At 42.4% G+C, this 22,537-nt stretch overlaps 1 long non-coding RNA gene across 2 annotated transcripts; it reads left to right on the top strand.

Moving 5' to 3' along the window:
- Window positions 1–684: 684 nt before the first annotated feature.
- LOC120045633 lies at window positions 685–11,668 on the top strand. 2 transcript variants are annotated; one of them, XR_005476741.1, is made up of 3 exons: window positions 685–734; window positions 10,396–10,575; window positions 11,039–11,668. It is a non-coding gene; the product is annotated as an uncharacterized LOC120045633 (long non-coding RNA). The 2 variants fall into 2 exon arrangements; XR_005476740.1 differs by having other exon boundaries at window positions 721–761.
- Window positions 11,669–22,537: the final 10,869 nt, after the last annotated feature.

Genomic DNA, 22,537 nt, shown 5'->3' with positions numbered 1-22,537 from the left:
ACTTCCAGATCAACTGTAATGTCAATACCACTGTAAAGCACAATTTCTCCCCTTTCCAACAAAATCGATGACATGACCTTAACACTGCCCGTTTCCGCATAATTCAAGCAGGCAATGAGCCCCGTCGGGTCTTTTTAAAAATGGTGGGTGGGGAAGCGAAACTAATGCGTGATAGTGAGAAGGACAGATGTCGACAGATGTCTCGATCTGTCCAACTTATCACCTTATCGCCTCTAAAATGTATATAAAACACTATAAAGAGTTTATATAATGTGTCATTACATACCTATTTGAAGGTTTGTGTCGAATTTGAATCGGGTTTTTAGGGCGGTGCTAAAGTGATCTTAGAAGTAAACAGCGGCTTTGAGAATGATGATCGCATGCAATGATGATGAAAAAAATGACTAGGTATCCCCCCCTTACCCCCGTCACTGTCCATTTCTTGTTTTTAAACAATGAGAGAAGTGCTACACCTGGTGGAGAGAGATTGTAAGACAGAAATAGTTGCTTTATGCGTGCTGTACGTTACGACATGACACGTCAAGATGTAACCGAGGGTCAGTTTTTTTCAACTTTTCTCCAATACTATAGAGCCATTACCATGTCGATCAACGCTTGAATAGAAACCTAGTTCACACCCCCGATTTTGAAGTCAACACAGTCGCTACAGTCCCATTAGTTTTCTTTGTAGCCTCGTTTGAATGTCACGGTTACGCACATTTGTACGGAATGGGGTGAGTTTACGTTAGCTAATTAACTGGGTAGGTATCTAGCGTCATAACTTTTAGTGCCTAGAAGTGTTCGCTGACAGGATAAACTATTATTGGTAATGTCAGCTAACAGGATATTCCCTTCGGTCTGGGAGCTAGCTAGCTATCAATGTTCAAATGTTAGGTACTAGCTAGCTAGTTAGGTATGTTCAACGTCTAACGTTGTTAGACTCAAACAGAACGTTGTATAGAATGATCTGCAAAAAAAAAACAATGTCCACTTTGGTCTGTTTGACGTTAGCTAGCTAACAGCGTCACTGCCCAGTGACAGTTTCAACAAACAAAGCAACAACTTTTAAATAATTCATACCTTATTAACATAATAGCTTGTTAGCTATTTCAGTTTAGACATTCAACACTTGTACAATAATCCAATCTCTTACGATGATGTCGCTACGCAAAAGTTTTCCCGGTCGTTGTCTTATGGTATTATGGCGGTCCTCAAACAAACGTTAGCGGTGCTTTCCACCACCTACTGTAGTCAATCATAGCGTACAGATGAATCAATAAAGAAACAAACATTATGAAAAACTAAACCCTCCGACCTAATCCTGTTCTACTAAGAAAATAAGAGAGCCCTACTTACGTCTAACAAATCCTCCCCCATCCCCCAAATCCCTTCCACCCTCCCATTCCTGTCCAACCTCAATAACCCTACACAACAATATTTCCTTCTCTTCCACATATCGGTACTTTCAACACATGCTTTACTGTTTCATCAACCATATACTCCGCACACAAACCATTCACATGCTTGCCTACCAAATGTGATGACCAGTTCAATGTACAATGTCCTAGGCGCAACTGAATGCCTAGGACATTGAAATTCTGGCCCTTGGGCTTGCTGTCCCACCTCTTCTGCCACACGTTTATCATAACGTCTCTAATCTTACATTTGCCCTCACCTACTGTACTTCTCCCGGTCATGCTGTAGGAACTAACTTAACTGTGTATCAGGGTTCCCCAACTGGTGGCCTGTGGGTTGAATTTGACCCACGGGTGGTTTATTCCATTTTCTGAGCACACAAATGTGTATTTAAATCTTCATTGTTGGACATAAAAGATTGTAAAGGCATATGTGATCATTTTCCATCATGGATGCTGATTGGACAACCAGTGTTCCAAGCCGTATTGTATTGGCCGTCACAGGTACACTACCAAATAATCTCTTATCTCAACTCGCACATTATTTCCCCTTGCTTCTAGCCAAGCATTTGGTTTGGTACAGCGGGGGTTAATATATGCCTTCCTTGCCCTCTGCAAAACTCGTCAGACTGATGCGAAATCTTCATACTGGCTGTATTTCTGCCTGCTTGAACTGTGAATGTGTCTGTGTGCATGCAGGAACACACAGACACACACACACCACTAATGACCGTACACACTCATTCCCTAGCTGTAAGTCCTCTCAGGTGCAGACACATCATGCCCAGTCTTTACACACCATGACAACGTTAGCTGGATGAGGAGGCCTTAGGGGGGAAAAACCTGTCTTGATTGAATACAGCTCCCACTTTTTGGTATTGAGTTGCCAGTCCCATGTATTAGAGGCAACAGGGTGATTATAGGACCAACCCATGATAAATAAACACTAGAATAACATGTCATAAATCATAGCTGACAGGGAAGGGTGCTGTTGCAAATGGAGAATTAATGACAAGCTGCATGTGGAGATTTGGGATCATATTTGCAGTGATTCTCCTGTTTGTAAGTGGATTCTAGGGCCTGGAATTTAAGCAAACTACAATGTTCTACACAGAGAAATTACTTTGAATGTGTTTTACAAGTTGAAACAAATCAGAACTCTAAGATGTAGGCCTACATATTTTTCTGGTTTGCAAGCATGTTTAGTACCAGATGTTCATGGCTTTGATACTATATATATTTTTTGATATATATTTTTTACAGAGCCTTGCATCTTTAGTAGAGTTCGACCGATTATGATTTTTCAACGCCGATACCGATTATTGGAGGACCAAAAAAGCCGATACCGATATTTTTTTTTTAAAATGTATTTATTTATTTGTACTAATGACAATTACAACAATACTGAATGAACACTTTTATTTTAACTTAATATAATACATCAATCAAATCAATTTAGCCTCAAATAAATAATGAAACATGTTCAATTTGGTTTAAATAATGCAAAAACAAAGTGTTGGAGAAGAAAGTAAAAGTGCAATATGTGCCATGTAAAAAAGCTAACGTTTAAGTTCCTTGCTCAGACATTGAGAACATATGAAAGCTGGTGGTTCCTTTTAACATGAGTCTTCAATATTCCCAGGTAAGAAGTTTTAGGTTGAGGTTATTATAGGAATTATAGGACTATTTCTCTCTGTACCACTTGTATTTCATATACCTTTGACTATTGGATGTTCTTATAGGCACTTTAGTATTGCCAATGTAACAGTATAGCTTCCGTCCCTCTCCTCGCCCCTACCTGGGCTCGAACCAGGAACACATCAACAACAGCCACCCTCGAAGCAGCGTTACCCATGCAGAGCAAGGAGAACAACTACTCCAAGTCTCAGAGCGAGTGACGTTTGAAATGCTATTAGCGCGCACCCCGCTAACTAGCTAGCCATTTCTCATCGGTTACACCAGTCTAATCTCGGGAGTTGATAGGCTTGAAGTTATAAACAGCGCAATGCTTGAAGCATTGCGAAGAGCTGCTGGCATACGCACGAAAATGCTATTTGAATGAATGCTTACGAGCTTGCTGCTGCTCAGTCAGACTGCTCTATCAAATATCAAATCAGACTTAATTATAACATAACACACAGAAATACGAGCCTTAGGTCATTAATATGGTCAAATCCGGAAACTATCATTTCGAAAATAAAACGTTTATTCTTTCAGTGAAATACGGAACCGTTCCGTATTTTATCTAACGGATGACATCCCTAAGTCTAAATATTCCTGTTTCATTGTACAACCTTCAATGTTATGACATAATTATGTACAATTCTGGCAAATGAATTACGGCCTTTGTTAGGAATAAATGGACTTCACACAGTTCGCAATGAGCCAGGCGGCCCAAACTGCTGCATATACCCTGACTGCTTGCACGGAACGCAAGAGAAGTGACAATTTCCCTAGTTATAAGAAAACATGTTAGCAGGCAATATTAACTAAATATGCCGGTTAAAAAATATATACTTGTGTATTGATTTTAAAGAAAGGCATTGATGTTTATGGTTAGGTACATTGGTGCAACGACAGTGCTTTTTTCGCAAATGCGCTTGTTAAATCATCACCCGTTTGTCGAAGTAGGCTGTGATTCAATGAGAAATTAACAGGCACCGCATCGATTATATGCAACGCAGGACACGCTAGATAAACTAGTAATATCATCAACCATGTGTAGTTAACTAGTGATTATGTTAAGATTGATTGTTTTTTATAAGATAAGTTTAATGCTAGCTAGCAACTTACCTTGGCTTCTTACGGCCCTCGCGTAACAGGTAGTCAGCCTGCCACGCAGGCTCCTCGTGGAGTGCAATGTAAGGCCGGTGGTTAGAGCGTTGGACTTGTAACTGGAAGGTTGCAAAAACGAATCCCCGAGCTGACAAGGTAAAAATCTGTCGTTCTGCCCCTGAACAAGGCAGTTAACCCACCGTTCCTAGGCCGTCATTGAAAATAAGAATGTGTTCTTAACTGACTTGCCTAGTTAAATAAAGGTGTGTAAAAAAAAATCTATTAAAAAAATAAATGATAACTTGAAATCGGCCCTAATTAATCGGCCATTCCGATTAATCGGTCAACCTCTAATCTTTAGGCAATTTATTATTTTGATATGAACATTTCTACATTGCAGAAAATAGCTTGTAAGCACATATGTGTGTGTGTGTGTGTGTGTGTGTGTGTGTGTGTGTGTGTGTGCTCTATTGTTTTGTTAACAAGCTCCGTTGAGGCCAGGTTATTTGTCATAATGTCCTGAACAACCTGTTCCCCTGGTAGGCTTTGTTTTCTGACCAACTTGTTGTTGAGAATGATTGTGTTTCAATTTGTTTAACTATGTTAGCATAGTGTTTGAGAACAATATTGCAAGGTCTTCAAAGACAAATTAAACAAAAAATGTGAAGGAACTGATGGAACTGCTTTGATATTGCGAGGTAATTTGTGTCTCCTATCTTTTCCACTCTCCTCTCCTGGGTTGAGTGGGTTATTTCTGTCCTGCATGGGCCCAGGAGCAGCATCAGACAGTGTCATCATCTATCAGGGGGGGGCTCTGCTAGCTGCTTATGATTCCCTACATATGCATAATGAAAATATAATTGCGTCTCGCATTCAGACGTCACGGTTTTCACCCACGCCTTACTCTCCTAACGCTGGCCGCCACTCTCTACCTCCTCTCTCTTTCTCTACCTCTTCTTTCTTTCTCTCTCCCCTCTTATGACTCTGACATCACTTCCCCATTACCCACTCCAGCTGTGGGGAGGGCAGATGTGACGTTTCTCTCCACCTACACACTGCCTCCACATGCTACATGTTGCCGTGGAAACGTACAGCCAACTCTGAAAGTGGTTCTTGTCCATGGTCGTGTGTTGTTGGATCTGTGAAATGAAGCAGATGGGAGTCCATCACATTTGCATGATCATGGTGTGTGAATATCTTAATTTCTTCTTGTTTGTACAGTAGCAAACTTCAAATAATATATAATATAATTCCATTTAGCACACACTCTTATCAAATTGACTCAGTCATGCGCATATAAATGTTTTACATATATATGGGTGGTTCCGGGAATCGAACCTACTATCCTGGCGTTGTAAGAACCTTGCTCTACCAACTGAGATCTGATAAGGTTGTGGTGAAAGGCGCTGTGCATACACTACATCAGTGTTTCCCAACTCCAGTCTTTGCATACCCCCAACAGCACATTTTTGTTGTTGCCCCAGACAAACTTACTTGACTCATCTCATTGAGGGCTTGATGATTAGTTGACAAGTTAAATCAGGTGTTCTTTCCCAGGGCTACAACAAAACTGTACTGTCCGGGGTACTCAAGGACTGGAGTTGGGAAACACTGAACCACAGTGGATTTAGCCGGGGCCACATGCAGACATCCCCAGCTGCATTGCATACTCTTAGGCCCTCAGATGTTGTCCATTCCAGATAGAGGGGCCAGGAATTCATTCATACGATGGCAGGATCTGAACCCTGTCCTGGATGAAAGGGTTTATGAATAGACATGAAGGGTATCTGTCTGTATGATCTCCTATTAGAGGTGACCAGGATGTTACCAGACAGCTGTGCAGCCGGTCTGTCGCACAGGTCACGTTAAGTAGATAATGCTCATATGAGGACACTTGCAAGCAAACTTGTGTAATTATAGTACTCTACCACAATGTCACTGTACTTGTTGCTAGTAATGCTAGTGATGTATGTGGTTCACACTTTTTAAAGAAGATACTGTATATCTGCAAACTTTACATTGATCCACTTGAAACCAAACATGTATGAGTGTAACCTTGGTTGATACATAACAATAAACAAGTGCTTGACTTGGACTGAAATAGGTGCCGGTATTCATGTTGGGTGCCGGTACTGTTTATATTTAGGTGCAGGAGCTCCACAATACTTTTGATGTAATATTCTATGTAGATTGAAACTGAGACCCCGCCAGTAAGGGTGGTCCAACTAGAGAGAGATGGGAACGTATAGGAGCACCCCATTGTCAAGGCTCTATTGTATCAGAGCCGCTCAGTTTTGCACTCGATCATGTACATTATCGTCATAGCAATAGGGTTTACGAGAATGTGTTTCAAACTTTCTATAAAAGAAATGGCGGGTCTCGTTGAGTGAAGTACAGCTGTTGCAGTTATTTTTCACCTTAGGGAGTGAGGTCAGGTATCTTTTCCATTTCAGGGAGACTTAGGGTACGGGATATAAAAATAGGGAACAAATGGGGTAATGTGTGGGTTGTGTATGCTTACTGCTTCCAAATTGACAGTGTTGTTTCATTTGGCACGTAAGAGACACCAGTGTACGAGGAGTTTTATGGCAGACATTTATGTTTAAACAGGTTTCTAAATTAAAACATCTTATTGGTGGTACTGTTGCTCTCAACGTAAAAGTTAGAACCACCATAAAATTATAGATTTTTTAAAAATTGATTGAGATATAGTCTATATTGGGCCTATATGGATTTCTAGCTTATTTTGTGCCCTATAAACTCATATTTTCACCCTGTAAAGCCCTTTGTTTATTATAAAAGGCTAAAATGTTGATACAAAAACCTGTCATTGAGATTACAGTCGTTTGTGGAATATTAAGTTTCTACATTGTGTGAAAGCACTACCTATTTAGATGCATTACATTAGAAAATTGTACACTGTCTCCTTAAGAGAGTTCAGTTCATTGCTATGATATAATCATTGATTTCCTGAAGAAGCTATCCCCACACTGTTCATACTGTACTATCTTTGCTATCCCTTTTCCTTTCTTTCTTTTCCCCTAAACATTTGGTTATACTGGTACTTGAGTAACCAGGTTGTTAGTTAGCGAATAATGTTACATGACTGAACAAGGTGTAAACAAATGCCTATGAGTGGTTTTGGAACAGCCCGTGAAATGGTTTATGATTGTAAGAAAGAAAAAAACATTGCAACAGTTTGTGCTAAAAACCATCTGTTTTCGCTGTATTAATGGTGCAACCATGACAGTAATGAATCTGTACTCGCTTTTATTTTATTTTTATCTCTATAGGTCACTAAAAAACAATGGTACAATGAAGCCGAATCATTACAAAAATGATTACCTGGTTGATTATTTTTGAAGATGCACGGTGTTCCCAAAATAAAATGTCGGGTCGCACAGTATAGTATTTAGGAGCATATGCAACCAAAATGGTTGCACTTTACAGCCCTGTGTGTAAACTAAAATGTTTTTGTGCCATTCAGATATAGCCTACTAGGTCTGTGGATTTGGAAATGTCATAGCTATTCTCCTCTGATGCCAATAGAAGGGCTGATGCCAAATAGGGCTGCCGGTGCTGCTGTTCAGAATGGATGGATATGGCACAGGACAGACACTGCCATAGCCAGTGGGATTGTAAATATGGAGGTGGGGGGGGGGGGCACTTCTTGGTGAGACTACAATACCTCAAGGGCTCCTGATTCACTTATAGACGCACACAAATGCAACCATACATACTGCAGACTGGGATCCGGGGACACAACTGATTGGCTCAAACGCATAAAGAAGGAAATAAATTAAAGAAACTTTTCACAAGGCACATCTGTTAATTGAAATGCATTACATTACACCTCAGGAAGCTGGTTGAGAGAATGCCAAGAGTGCAAGCTGTCATCAAGGCAAAGGGTGGCTACTTTGAAGAATCTCAAATATAAAACATATTTTGATTTGTTTAACACTTTTTTGGATACTACATGATTCCATATGTGTTATTTCATAGTTTTGATGTCTTCACTGTTATTCTAAAATGTAGAAAATAGAAAACAAAGAAAAAACCCTGGAATGAACAGGTGTCCACATTTTTGACAGGTACTGTATATATAAACAAACAACTTTAGAGGGGGCCATACAATGCAATGTGATATAATTAATCTACAATATAGCCAACACACTATCAGAGATTATCATGAAATAGACACAAATTACGTATTCCAATTTGTGTCTACCACATGATTTCTTCATAACACATTTGTGTCCAGTACACGATTTTCTAGTGGCTAACGTTAGCTAGGTGGTTAAATTTAGCTAGGCTAGGGGTTAAAGTTAGGGGTTAAAGTTCGGTATGAGAGTCAGGGGTCATAGTCTGATTTATGGAGATATACAGTTGATCTCGGAAGTTTCCATACACCTTAACCAAATGCATTTAATCTCAGTTTTTCACAATTCCTGAAATTTAATCCTAGTAAAAATTCCCTGTTTTAGGTCAGTTAGGATCACCACTTTAATTTAAGAATGTGAAATGTCAGAATAATAGTAGAGTGATTTATTTCAGCTTTTATTTCTTTCATCACATTCCCAGTGGGTCAGAAGTTTGCATACACTCAATAAGTATTTGGTAGCTTTGCCTTTAAATTGTTTAACTTGGGTCAAATGTTTCGGGTAGCCTTCCACAAGCTTCCCACAATAAGTAGGGTGAATTTTGGCCCATTCCTCCTGACAGAGCTGGTGTAACTGAGTCAGGTTTGTAGGCCTCCTTGCTCGCACATGCTTTTTCAGTTCTGCCCACAAATTTTCTATAGGCTTGAGGTCAGGGCTTTGTGATGACCACTCCAATACCTTGACTTTGTTGTCCTTAAGCCATTTTGCCACAACTTTGGAAGTATGCTTGGGGTCATTGTCCATTGGGAAGACCCATTTGCGACCAAGCTTTAACTTCCTGACTGATGTCTTGAGATGTTGCTTCAATATATCCACGTAATTTTCCATCCTCATGATGTCATCTATTTTGGGAAGTGCACCATCCCCTCCTGCCGCAAAGCACACCCACAACATGATGCTGCCACCCCCGTGCTTCACGGTTGGGATGGTGTTCTTCAGCTTGCAAGCCTCCCCCTTTTTCCTCCAAAACATAAGGATGGTCATTATGGCCAAACAGTTCTATTTTTGTTTTATCAGAGCAGAGGACATTTCTCCAAAATGTACAAGCTTTGTCCCCATGTGCAGTTGCAAACCGTAGTCTGGCTTTATGGCGGTTTTGGAGCAGTGGCTTCTTTGCTTCCTTGCTGAGAGGCCTTTCATGTTATGCCGATATAGGACTCCTTTTACTGTGGATATAGATATTTTTGTACCCGTTTCCTCCAGCATCTTCACAAGGTCCTTTGCTGTTGTTCTGAATGGCCCAAAATTCACCCAACTTATTGTGGGAAGCTTGTGGAAGCCTACCCGAAACGTTTGACCCAAGTTAAACAATTTAAAGGCAATGCTACCAAATACTAATTGAGTGTATGTAAACTTCTGACCCACTGGGGAATGTGAAAGAAATAAAAGCTGAAATAAATAATTCTCTACTATTATTCTGACATTTCACATTCTTAAAATAAAGTGATGATCCTAACTAACCTAAGACAGGGAATTTGACATTTCACAAATGTCAAGAATTGTGAAAAACTGAGTTTAAATGTATTTGGCTAAGGTGTATGTAAACTTCCGACTTCAACTGTAAATAGAACATATAAAAAACATAAATGGATAGCACACAATCATAGATCGTATGCTATCCATGTATCCTCTGACATGCACTGTCAACTGTGGGACCTGATGTAGACAGGTGTGTGCCTTTCCAAATCATGTCCAATCAATTGAATTTACCACCGATGGACTCCAATCAAGTTGTAGAAACATCTCAAGGTTGATCAATGGAAACAGGGATGCACCTGAGCAAAATGTTGAGTCTCATAGGAAAGGGTCTGAATACTTATGTAAAAAAGAAAACGTATCTTTTTAATGTTTTATAAATATGCAAAAAAGTCTAAACCTATTTTTACTTTGTCGTTATGGGGTATTGTGTATAGATTGAGGATTTTTCTTTTTTTTTTGTAACATAACAAAATGTGAAAAAGGAAGGGGTCTGAATAGTTTCTGAATGCACTGTACATGAGTTCAGAGCAGTTTGTATGTGACACAGTGCTTCTCTGTGCCCTCAGGCTCGTCTTTGAATGCAGACCCTGAGGGGCAGTCAATTCCCAGCTCCCCATCCTGCACCCCTAACACCCCAACACTGCGCTGCAGCGACAGCTCCGAGCTCAACCCCAACTCCAACCTGAACATCAACCTCAACACCAGCCTCAATGCCAGCTTCCCACCAGCCTTCAGCAGCTCCACAGGTGAACCCTCTTTCCATTACTACCTTGTCACTCACCAGGTTAGATGTTATCCCGGTGTTTTATTTTTCTCTTCTCCCTCCTCTCTATCTCTTGCTGTCTATCGTTTTCCACCTTTGTTTATGGCAGGAATGTGACCAAGAAGGGCAACATTAGCTGCATTTAACGTATTTGTTGAGAATTTCTTTTGACCGCAATAGGCTGGAAATGTGATATGTATATTGCACAAAAGGTCACACAGCAACCTGATACCTTTTATTATAGTTAAGTCCCTCTCAAAAGGAAGAACACGAGTTATATTGACTCAATATCCTGCAAAGTGTAAACATAGAAGATATCTTTTCAGAGAAGATGCAGTATAATTAGTACGAAATTGAAAAACGCCTACTAGAAGAAGTACCGTTTCCAAGCTATACGGTATGACAATTATCCACCTAACACTAAAACCTATTCCATTGTCTCCCAGGTACGACTCCCAGCTCGCCATTCTCCAGCCACCCAGAATACCCCACTTTCCAAGTGTGCTCGGGCTCTTGGAGTGACGAGTGCACCATCTGTTATGAGAACGTGGTGGACACGGTGCTGTACGCCTGTGGTCATATGTGTCTCTGCTACGCCTGTGGCCTCAAACTGAAGAAGATGGCCAACGCCTGCTGCCCGATCTGCAGGAGGACTATCAAAGACATTATAAAGACCTACCGGAGCACGTAGGATCGGCCTGGCTGTGTAACACCGTGGCTCATTCACCGAGATCATCAAAGAAAACATTGAGGCCTATCAGTGCATGTAGGGCTGACCTGTCTGTGTCACCTATGGCTCAGCTACAGGAGGTTGTTCATCAAAGACCACCAGAGACATAATTCAGTCTTATTGGAGCATGTAGGTTTGGCCTGTCTCAGTATGGCTCAGCAACACTGAGATTCAGCATCATCCAGTTGGACCGTCAAATATGTCAGAAAAACATGTTGGGGCATAAAGGGTTGGCATTTCACCATGACCTGTCTACTCTACAGGGGAGGCTTCTGAGAGGCGGACGGTTTATACTAATGGCTGGAATGGAGTAAATGGAATGGCATCAATTGGGGAGCATGGGCTTGTGGTAATGTTATGGAAACCATTTGTTTGATGTATTTGATACCATTCCACCTATTCTGCTCCAGCCATTACCACCATCCTGTCCTCCCCAATTAAGTTGCCTGTCCTCCCCAATTAAGTTGCCATCAACCTCCTGTTCTCCTGTACCAGGTATGTGATAGACCATTAAAGATATTATAACGATGCACAGGAAGAGGCAATGCTGGCCTCAACTGTGTCACTATATCCCAGATACTAGATTGGACTCCGCCACCATGAAGGTGGACTTAACCAGGAGGGATCTGGCTCACTCACTGCAAAACAATCATCTTCCACCCCACTGGTGATAGCATTGCTGCTAGGTCATTTCACTCTCCCGAGCCTTGAGGCAGCAGGGGGTACTATCTATGTTTTTATCAGCACCCTAGACCTATCATTCAGAATGTTGCAGTTAGAAATGTATTGTACAGCACAGACAATATCATGAGAGCTGGAGAATTGTGTCTGTACAATACATTTCCATCTGTAACGCTCTCAATGTTCTGACTGGTTGAATAATACCCTTTGGACAAGTGACTAATGAATGAAGAGGACAGCTTTTTATAGTTTGGAGAAGAAAGGAGTATTGCCATGAAAAAGGGATGTTGTAATCAGAGGAAGTATTTTACCTGTGAATAGCAAGGGGTATAGTAAATAGCTGTGTGCCTATGTTGCACGAATAACCCCTTACATGCATTCTCTACCCAGTCTCAAAGACATTACACTCAAAGGGTTCTTCGGCTATCCCCATAAGATAATCCTTTTTGGTTCCAGGTATAACCACTTTGGGTTCCATGTAGAACCCTATGTGGAACCAAAAAGGGTTATTGAAAGGGTTATCCTATGGGAACAGCCGAATAACCCTTTCAAGGTACTAGATAGCACATTTTTTCTAAGAGTGTAAGGAAGATCACATTCAGGAGAAATGTGAGAATGCAGTCAGCCAATCACCATAAAAGGTCATGGAAGGTGGATGTGGATAGAGGATTTTCTTTGTAGTCTATCGTGAGGGAGACGTGACCTTAGACTTTGACATAGTGTAGTAGGGGCACCTTGGTCCTGTGTGTGTGTCTGCACAACATTTAGTGAACAGAAACCTTAGCTCAAAAACAACAGATACAGTGAGCTCCAAAGGTATTGGGACAGTGATGCATGTTTTGTTGTTTTGGCTCTGTACTCCAGGATTTTAAATGATACAGTGACTGTGAGGTTTCTGGTGTAGACTTGTCAGCTTTAATTTGAGGGTATTTTCATCCATATCGGGTGAACTGTTAAGAAATTACAGCACTTTTTGCACATAGTCCTCCCATTTTAGGGGACAAATAAGTATTGGGACAAATTCACTTATGTGTATTGAAGTAGCAAAAAGTTAACTATTCGGTCCCATATTCATAGCAAGCAATGACTACATCAAGCTTGTGACTCTACACATTTTGTTGGATGCATTTTCTGTTTGTTTAGGTTCTTTCAGATTATTGTGTGCCCAATATAAATGAATGGTAAATAATGTATTGTGTCATTTTGGAGTCACTTTTATTGTAAAAAAATAATAGAATGTTTCTAAACACTTAAAGGTAACCTTGTAAAGGTAACCTTGTCCCCAGGATAATTGCTAGAGAGACAGCTGTTGAAGGAGATTATGGTAAAGGAAAAAGGATATCTTGGTCACATTTTGTCTCTTTAGTTCGAAAGTTTCTGTATGATATTTTGCCTTCATCCTGTGTTTTTACTGTTTACACAGGAAACTGTATTCACACGTGTAGGGTCAAGGATCTACAGTAGCTGGTTATTGTTGCACAGTATGTGAGCTTTAGACTTGCATTGCAATCATTTAAAACAAACTATTTATCTAATCATTAGGTTTTCATACTAATACAGTGTTTTTAATCTATAATGTTTCAAAGACAACAATGGTCAGGTACAAGCCACTTTTCAGGTTCATAAAACAAGGTTGAATTATATGTACATTTTCTTAAGTGTTTTTTCATGCTGTCAAAATGTGCCATCTCATCCATCTGTTACGGAAACTGATCAAGGGAACTATGTTAGTTTGAATATTATAGAAGAGTATTCATGTGTGCCTTTTGGAGAAGAGAACTTTGATCAGTTACAACACTGAAATGTTCAGGCAAATGAATATTCAGGTGCATATTTATCCCAGTTCACTCTCACATGGGAATGAAGACTTGCGTCCAATCACACATCCCATCTATTGATGTAAAAAATATGGTGTTTTAAAAGTCAACATTTGAGTGTGTGTAATATGTACTGTATGTATGAAGTTATTCAGCGCTATTAATAGAAACTGTTTAACACAAGCCTCTGTCATTGTATTGTATAATACTGGATTAATCTTGCGCTTGAGAAGTGGTTTACCTTGACTTTTCTACTGGTTCAGTTTTTCTGACCAAATTGGGACATACAGAGATCAGCCATGATACATTTTAACAGAGACAATTATAATAATGATAATGATTTTGTGTTGTACTGTATGATTTTTTTTTTTTTTTTTTCAATCATATCATGAATTATCACTGTGTTTGTTCTTTTGACATCCTGTACAACACAATACAAAGTGTACAGGTCTTTTTCTATTGTTTAATTTCCACTGACCTACTAGTGTGGGTTGAAATAGGATTTTCCATAGCCAAACATGACTTTTTATCCAAGTCTCAACCAAAGACACTATTAAATAAAAAAATGTCATCCTCTCCAACTTTAGAAATGTTCAATCGTATATTGCAACATTGTGTTGTTCTACTGAAACATGGACATAACGCACATCGCTTCATCCCATTATTTTATATTCAATATCTATAATCATAAAATGGGACCAAATATTTAAAGGTACAGACACATGAGACAGGGTAGAAGTAAGTTCTCTCCTCCTTCTTTCCACTCCTCTCCTCTTTTGACCTCACCCTCTCACCTTCCCCCCCTACTCACAAGGCAGGCAATACGCTTGACCTCATCTTTACTAGATGCTGTTCTTCCACTAATCTCATTGCAACTCCCCTCCAAGTCTCCGACCACTACCTTGTATCCTTTTCCCTCTCGCTCTCATCCAACACTTCCCACACTGCCCCTACTCGGATGGTATCGCGCCGTCCCAACCTTCGCTCTCTCTCCCCCGCTACTCTCTCCTCTTCCATCCTATCATCTCTTCCCTCTGCTCAAACCTTCTCCAACCTATCTCCTGATTCTGCCTCCTCAACCCTCCTCTCCTCCCTTTCTGCATCCTTTAACTCTCTATGTCCCCTATCCTCCAGGCCGGCTCGGTCCTCCCCTCCTGCTCCGTGGCTCGACGACTCATTGCGAGCTCACAGAACAGGGCTCCGGGCAGCCGAGCGGAAATGGAGGAAAACTCGCCTCCCTGCGGACCTGGCATCCTTTCACTCCCTCCTCTCTACATTCTCCTCTTCTGTCTCTGCTGCTAAAGCCACTTTCTACCACTCTAAATTCCAAGCATCTGCCTCTAACCCTAGGAAGCTCTTTGCCACCTTCTCCTCCCTCCTGAATCCTCCTCCCCCTCCCCCCTCCTCCTCCCTCTCTGCGGATGACTTCGTCAACCATTTTAAAAAGAAGGTCGACGACATCCGATCCTCGTTTGCTAAGTCAAACGACACCGCTGGTTCTGCTCACACTGCCCTACCCTGTGCTTTGACCTCTTTCTCCCCTCTCTCTCCAGATGAAATCTCGCGTCTTGTGACGGCCGGCCGCCCAACAACCTGCCCGCTTGACCCTATCCCCTCCTCTCTTCTCCAGGCCATTTCCGGAGACCTTCTCTCTTACCTCACCTCGCTCATCAACTCATCCTTGACCGCTGGCTACGTCCCTTCCGCCTTCAAGAGAGCGAGAGTTGCACCCCTGCTGAAAAAACCTACACTCGATCCCTCCGATGTCAACAACTACAGACCAGTATCCCTTCTTTCTTTTCTCTCCAAAACTCTTGAACGTGCCGTCCTTGGCCAGCTCTCCTGCTATCTCTCTCAGAATGACCTTCTTGATCCAAATCAGTCAGGTTTCAAGACTAGTCATTCAACTGAGACTGCTCTTCTCTGTGTCACGGAGGCGCTCCGCACTGCTAAAGCTAACTCTCTCTCCTCTGCTCTCATCCTTCTAGACCTATCGGCTGCCTTTGATACTGTGAACCATCAGATCCTCCTCTCCACCCTCTCCGAGTTGGGCATCTCCGGCGCGGCCCACGCTTGGATTGCGTCCTACCTGACAGGTCGCTCCTACCAGGTGGCGTGGCGAGAATCTGTCTCCGCACCACGTGCTCTCACCACTGGTGTCCCCCAGGGCTCTGTTCTAGGCCCTCTCCTATTCTCGCTATACACCAAGTCACTTGGCTCTGTCATATCCTCACATGGTCTCTCCTATCATTGCTATGTAGACGACACACAATTAATCTTCTCCTTTCCCCCTTCTGATAACCAGGTGGCGAATCGCATCTCTGCATGTCTGGCAGACATATCAGTGTGGATGACGGATCACCACCTCAAGCTGAACCTCGGCAAGACGGAGCTGCTCTTCCTCCCGGGGAAGGACTGCCCGTTCCATGATCTCGCCATCACGGTTGACAACTCCATTGTGTCCTCCTCCCAGAGTGCTAAGAACCTTGGCCTCCCGGGTGGTGCAGTGGTCTAGGGCACTGCATCGCAGTGCTAGCTGCAACACCAGAGTCTCTGGGTTCACGCCCAGGCTGGGCTGGGTTCGCGCCCAGGCTCTGTCGCAGCCGGCCGCGACCGGGAGGTCCGTGGGGCGACGCACAATTGGCATAGCGTCGTCCGGGTTAGGGAGGGTTTGGCCGGTAGGGATATCCTTGTCTCAGTATGTAAAATGTAATAAAATGTATGCACTCTACTGTAAGTCGCTCTGGATAAGAGCGTCTGCTAAATGACTAAAATGAAAAATGAAATGAACCTTGGCGTGATCCTGGACAACACGCTGTCGTTCTCAACTAACATCAAGGCGGTGACCCTTTCCTGTAGGTTCATGCTCTACAACATTCGCAGAGTACGACCCTGCCTCACACAGGAAGCGGCGCAGGTCCTAATCCAGGCACTTGTCATCTCCCGTCTGGACTACTGCAACTCGCTGTTGGCTGGGCTCCCTGCCTGTGCCATTAAACCCCTACAACTCATCCAGAACGCCGCAGCCCGTCTGGTGTTCAACCTTCCCAAGTTCTCTCACGTCACCCCGCTCCTCCGCTCTCTCCACTGGCTTCCAGTTGAAGCTCGCATCCGCTACAAGACCATGGTGCTTGCCTACGGAGCTGTGAGGGGAACGGCACCTCCGTACCTTCAGGCTCTGATCAGGCCCTACACCCAAACAAGGGCACTGCGTTCATCCACCTCTGGCCTGCTCGCCTCCCTACCTCTGAGGAAGTACAACTCCCGCTCAGCCCAGTCAAAACTGTTCGCTGCTCTGGCACCCCAATGGTGGAACAAACTCCCCCACGACGCCAGGTCAGCGGAGTCAATCACCACCTTCCGGAAACACCTGAAACACCACCTCTTTAAGGAATACCTAGGATAGGATAAAGTAATCCTTCTAACCCCCCCCCCCCCTTAAAAGAGTTAGATGCACTATTGTAAAGTGGTTGTTCCACTGGATATCATAAGGTGAATGCACCAACTTGTAAGTTGCTCTGGATAAGAGCGTCTGCTAAATGACTTAAATGTAAATGTAAATGTAAGTATTGCTTTTTGAAGCAAAAAATCAGGTCATTGGTCTTACTACTTTTGATTGGTTATAATTTTGTCAAAACATCCCTCTGTGTAAAATAATGAATAATAAAATACTTTTCTGACTTGCAACATTATGTTCACTGTGTGAGTCAGATGGACGTGACTTTAACACCTCAAACTAAGTTAAAGTAGTTCCAGGCAAACTCTAATTTGCCTACACATTACACATACAGTACGCATTAAATAATATGCATCATAAGCCGCTATAGCTATATTAGCAATGTCAGTTTATCAACTTACTTGTCATGGTTATTACACTTGCAGGGATGCTGAGATTTTCTAGTCCATTAGTAGACAAGTTACATATGATTGTACCAAAGCTGAGTTTGCATAACTGCTGGTTACATCTCTAATGTAATGTGTTGAGTGCACTCTACAATATAGAGTTTTGTTAATAGTGATCAATATATACACCTTCCTTGCTTTTAAACATTAAAATAGATCCGCAACATTAGGGCAATGCTCCAAAGATATAAATAACATCCATACACAATCATGCCGCACGGTAGTATTCTGGTCTTCAGTCTGTGCATGTGATAAACAAAGCAGAGGGCTACAGTAAACAGTCATAACTCACACAGAGACTGTTTAGAGCGGAGGCATGTAGACCTGGCCAGAGTGAACATCATCTGTTATTTACTACCATGCCTTAGCTAGGCTGGCTGCACTAGTGTTTTATACTGCAGTCTAATATGCATAAATAGAGCCTGTGATGGCTGGACATGAAACAAGCAGCGGCAACCAATTTTCATGGCCCAAGTTTCTGAAAGTGAGGGGAGACACAGCCACCGTGCGTAAAATTGACATGGACACAGTATATCTCTCTTTTCTACATATGGACTTTCCATTTAGACCTCTGAGTGAACCTGGGCCTCATTCAAACATGCCGGTAAGTTAAGGGTTTTGGCGGCAGACATTTGAGTAATATTCAGAATTTTCTTTCCACCCTTTGGGTGCGGTTGTTGGTGAATGAAAGTAAACTGAATTGATATTGTCTCACTATCAAACACTTATCAAAGCTGTGCGCTGTTGATTCAGTGTAATTGTTGGACATTTGAGCTCCAAAAATCTAGTGGTAGTCTCCAAAGGTGTATTTCATTAGCACGTCCTTGTCCGGTATGTAAAGCTGTTGTCAATTCCAGGTTCATAGCGCTCTTAAAATAATTATGTTGATATCAAAATTCTGTATCGAACAAGTAAGCCATAATCTAATGGTGTTGAAGCAAGGACTGTGTTGAAGCAAGGACTTGAGTTACATTTGACTGAGCTATTCTGGAGTGCTTATGCTGCCCCCTTGAGGATATAGGATTGTAACAATCAATCAAATTTATTTATGAAGCCCTTCTTACATCAGCTGATGTCACAAAGTGCTGTACAGAAACCCAGCCTAAAACCCCAAACAGCAAGCAATGCAGGTGTAGAAGCACGGTGGCTAGGAAAAACTCCCTAGAAAGGCCAGAACCTAGGAAGAAACCTAGAGAGGAACCAGGCTATGAGGGGTGGCTCAGGATTAAATCTCAGATGGCTTTTCATAGCCGATCATTCAGAGTATCTCTACCGTTCTTGCTGTCTCTAGAGAGTTGAAAACAGCAGGTCTGGGACAGGTAGCACGTCCGGTGAACAGGTCAGGGTTCCATAGCCGCAGGCAGAACAGTTGAAACTGGAGCAGCAGCACGGCCAGGTGGCCTGGGGACAGCAAGGAGTCATCAGGCCAGGTAGTCCTGAGGCATGGTCCTAGGGCTCTGGTCCTAAGAGAGAAAGAAAGAGAGAGAAAATTAGAGAGAGCATACTTAAATTCACACAGGACACCGGATAAGACAGGAGAAATACTCCAGATATAACAGACTGACCCTAGCCCCCCGACAAAAACTACTGTAGCATAAATACTGGAGGCTGAGACAAGAGAAGTCGGGAGACACTGTGGCCCTGTCCGACGATACCCCCAGACAGGGCCAAACAGGCAGGATATAACCCCACCCATTTTTCCAAAGCACAGCCCCCACACCACTACAGGGATATCTTCAACCACCAATTTACCATCCTGAGACAAGGCAGAGTATAGCCCACAAAGATCTCCGCCACGGCACAACCCAAGGGGGGGCGCCAACCCGGACAGAAAGATCACGTCAGTGACTCAACCCACTCAAGTGACGCACCCCTCCTAGAGACGGCTTGGAAGTGCACCAATAAGCCAGTGACTCAGCCCCGGTAATAGGGTTAGAGGCAAAGAATCCCAGTGGAGAGAGGGGAACCGGCCAGGCAGAGACAGCAAGGACAGTTTGTTGCTCCAGTGCCTTTCCGTTCACCTTCACACTCCTGGGCCAGACTACACTCAATCATAGGACCTACTGAAGAGATGTGACTTCAATAAAGACTTAAATGTTGAGACCGAGTCTGCGTCTCTCACATGGGTAGGCAGACCATTCCATAAAAATGGAGATCTGTAGGAGAAAGCCCTGCCTCCAACTGTTTGCTTAGAAATTCTAGGGACAGTAAGGAGGCCTGCGTCTTGTGACCGTAGCGTACATGTAGGTATATACGGCAGGACCAAATCGGAAAGATAGGTAGGAGCAAGCCCATGTAATGCTTTGTAGGTTAGCAGTAAAACCTTGAAATCAGTCCTTGCCTCGAGGCTAGCACTGGAGTAATATGATCACACTTTTTGGTTCTAGTCAAGATTCTAGCAGCCGTATTTAGCACTAACTGAAGTTTATTTTCTGCTTTATCCGGGTAGCTGGAAAGTAGAGCATTGCAGTAGTCTAACCTAGAAGTAACAAAAGCATGGATAAATATTTTTGCATCATTTTTGGACAGAAAGTTTCTGATTTTTGAAATGTTACGTAGATGGAAAAAAGCTGTCCTTGAAACAGTCTTCATATGTTCGTCAAAAGAGGGATCAGGGTCCAGAGTAACGCCGAGGTCCTTCACAGTTTTATTTGAGACGACTGTACAGTGAAGATTAATTGTCAGATTCAACAGAAGATCTCTTTGTTTCTTGGGACCTAGAACAATCATCCCTGTTTTGTCTGAGTTTAAAAGTAGAACATTTGCAGCCATCCACTTCCTTATGTCTTAAACAAAGGCTTCCAGGGAGGGCAATTTTGGGGCTTCACCACGTTTCATCGAAATGTACAGCTGTGTGTCATCCGCATAGCAGTGAAAGTTAATATTATGTTTCCGAATGACATCACCAAGAGGTAAAATATATTGTGAAAACAATAGTGGTCCTAAAACGGAGCCTTGAGGAACACCGAAATTTACAGTTGATTTGTCAGAGGACAAACCATCCACAGAGACAAACTGATATCTTTCCGACAGATAAGATCTAAACCAGGCAAGAACTTGTCCGTGTAGACCAAGTTGGGTTTCCAATCTCTCCAAAAGAATGTGGTGATCGATGGTATCAAAAGCAGCACTAAGGTCTAGGAGCACGAGGACAGATGCAGAGCCTCGGTCTGACGTCATTAAAAGGTAATTTACCACCTTCACAAGTGCAGTCTCAGTGCTATGATGGGGTCTAAAACCAGACTGAAGCGTTTCGTATACATTGTTTGTCTTCAGGAAGGCAGTGAGTGGCTGCGCAACAACTTTTTCAAAGTTGCAGCTTGAAGGTTTAGAGGCCATGATTATTTTCATCAATGTGTCAAGAGATATAGTACTAAAAAACTTGTGTCTCCTTTGATCCTAGGTCCTGGCAGAGTTGTGCAGACTCAGGACAACTGAGCTTTGGAGGAATACGCAGATTTAAAGAGTAGTCTGTAATTTGCTTTCTAATAATCATGATCATTTCCTCAAAGAAATACATGAATGTATCACTGCTGAAGTGAAAGCCATCCTCTCTTGGGGAATGCTGCTTTTTAGTTAGCTTTGAGACAGTATCAAAAATAAATGTTGGATTGTTCTTATTTTCCTCAATTAAGTTGGAAAAATAGGATGATCGAGCAGCAGTGAGGGCTCTTCGATACTGCACGGTCCTGTCTTTCCAAGCTAGTCGGAAGACTTCCAGTTTGGTGTAGCGCCATTTCCGTTAAAATTTTCTGGAAGCTTGCTTCAGAGCTCGGGTATTTTCTGTATACCAGGGAGCTAGTTTCTTATGACAAATGTGTTTTGTTTTTAGGGGTGCGACTGCATCTAGGGTATTGCGTAAGGTTAAATTGAGTTCCTCAGTTCGGTGGTTAACTGATTTTTGTACTCTGACGTCCTTGGGTAGTCGGAGGGAGTCTGGAAGGGCATCTAGGAATCTTTGGGTTGTCCGAGAATTGTCCGACTTTTGATGATCCATGGTTGGGGTCTGAGCAGATTATTTGTTGCGATTGCAAACACAATAAAATGGGGGTCCTATAGTCCAGGATTATGAGGAAAAACATTAAGATCCACAACATTTATTCCACGGGACAAAACTAGGTCCAGAGTATGACTGTGGCAGTGAGTAGGTCCGGAGGCATGTTGGACAAAACCCACTGAGTCGATGATGGCTCCAAAAGCCTTTTGGAGTGGGTCTGTGGACTTTTCCATGTGAATATTAAAGTCACCAAAAATTGTAACATTATCTGCCATGACTACAAGGTCCAATAGGAATTCAGGAATACAGTGAGGAACGCTGTATATGGCCCAGGAGGCTAGTAAACAGTAGCTATAAGAAGTGATTGAGTAGGCTGCATAGATTTTATGACTAGAAGCTCAAAAGACGAAAACATTGTTTTTTTTTGTAAATTGAAATTTGCTATCATAAATGTTAGCAACACCTCCACCTTTGCGGGATGCGTGGGGGATATGGTCACTAGTGTAACCAGGAGGTGAGGCCTCATTTAACACAGTAAATGCATCAGGCTTAAGCCATGTTTCAGTCAGGCCAATCACATCAAGATTATGATAAGTGATTAGTTCATTGACTATAACTGCCTTTGAAGTGAGGGATCTAACATTAAGTAACCCTATTTTGAGATGTGAGGTATCACAATCTCTTTCAATAATGGCAGGAATGGAGGAGGTCTTTATTCTAGTGAGATTGCTAAGGCGAACACCGCCATGTTTAGTTTTGCCCAACCTAGGTCGAGGCACAGACACGGTCTCAATGGGGATAGCTGAGCTAACTACAC

Source organism: Salvelinus namaycush, chromosome 4 (assembly GCF_016432855.1).
Source record: "Salvelinus namaycush isolate Seneca chromosome 4, SaNama_1.0, whole genome shotgun sequence".
NCBI classification, from domain to species: domain Eukaryota; kingdom Metazoa; phylum Chordata; class Actinopteri; order Salmoniformes; family Salmonidae; genus Salvelinus; species Salvelinus namaycush.
This window is presented reverse-complemented; position numbering and strand designations above follow the sequence as displayed.